Raw genomic sequence first — 1,407 nt, forward strand, 5'->3', positions numbered from 1 at the left:
GAATAAAACCCATGATCTACATTGATCGTGATGAAACTGTTTTTTTTTTTGGGAGACGTGTACGCTCCTTTTCATAAAGGAGACTATCTTATTGCGAAAGTCAAAATCGCACGCTCTCACGGCGATTTGCCCCCGTATACGCCTGGGCGTAAGCCCGTGCGTCGCCGACCTAGCGGCCTGCCGATCGGTATTTAGAGGGAGGCACTTTGAAAGCAACACGCCGTTGGAACTTTGAAAAATTTCGATGCGTCGCCAAAGTTCGTACTTTTCGATAAAATCTTCGTCCTATGATACATTTCGATCAAGAACTACATTGATCGTCATGAAACTGTTTTTTTTTTTGGGAGACGTGTACGCTCCTTTTCATAAAGGAGACTATCTTATTGCGAAAGTCAAAATCGCACGCTCTCACGGCGATTTGCCCCCGTATACGCCTGGGCGTAAGCCCGTGCGTCGCCGACCTAGCGGCCTGCCGATCGGTATTTAGAGGGAGGCACTTTGAAAGCAACACGCCGTTGGAACTTTGAAAAATTTCGATGCGTCGCCAAAGTTCGTACTTTTCGATAAAATCTTCGTCCTATGATACATTTCGATCAAGAACTACATTGATCGTCATGAAACTGTTTTTTTTTTTGGGAGACGTGTACGCTCCTTTTCATAAAGGAGACTATCTTATTGCGAAAGTCAAAATCGCACGCTCTCACGGCGATTTGCCCCCGTATACGCCTGGGCGTAAGCCCGTGCGTCGCCGACCTAGCGGCCTGCCGATCGGTATTTAGAGGGAGGCACTTTGAAAGCAACACGCCGTTGGAACTTTGAAAAATTTCGATGCGTCGCCAAAGTTCGTACTTTTCGATAAAATCTTCGTCCTATGATACATTTCGATCAAGAACTACATTGATCGTCATGAAACTGTTTTTTTTTTTGGGAGACGTGTACGCTCCTTTTCATAAAGGAGACTATCTTATTGCGAAAGTCAAAATCGCACGCTCTCACGGCGATTTGCCCCCGTATACGCCTGGGCGTAAGCCCGTGCGTCGCCGACCTAGCGGCCTGCCGATCGGTATTTAGAGGGAGGCACTTTGAAAGCAACACGCCGCTGGAACTTTGAAAAATTTCGGGGCAAAGCAATACGCGGCTGGGACTTTGAAATATTTCGGAGCGCACCTAAAGTTCGTTATTTTGGCTAAACGGAGCGAAAATCTGCATTTATACCATCACGGACGTTAGTTCAATAGCGTTTAACGATCGATCCACGGTACAGAATGCAAAAATATGATTGTTAAAATTTTCGACTAATCGGTTCTAAGAGGCGAAGCAATACGCCGCTGGGACTTTGAAATATTTCGGAGCGCACCTAAAGTTCGTTATTTTGGCTAAACGGAGCGAAAATCTGCATTTATACCA

This window comes from Osmia lignaria, unplaced genomic scaffold (assembly GCF_051020975.1).
Source record: "Osmia lignaria lignaria isolate PbOS001 unplaced genomic scaffold, iyOsmLign1 scaffold0073, whole genome shotgun sequence".
Lineage (NCBI taxonomy): Eukaryota > Metazoa > Arthropoda > Insecta > Hymenoptera > Megachilidae > Osmia > Osmia lignaria.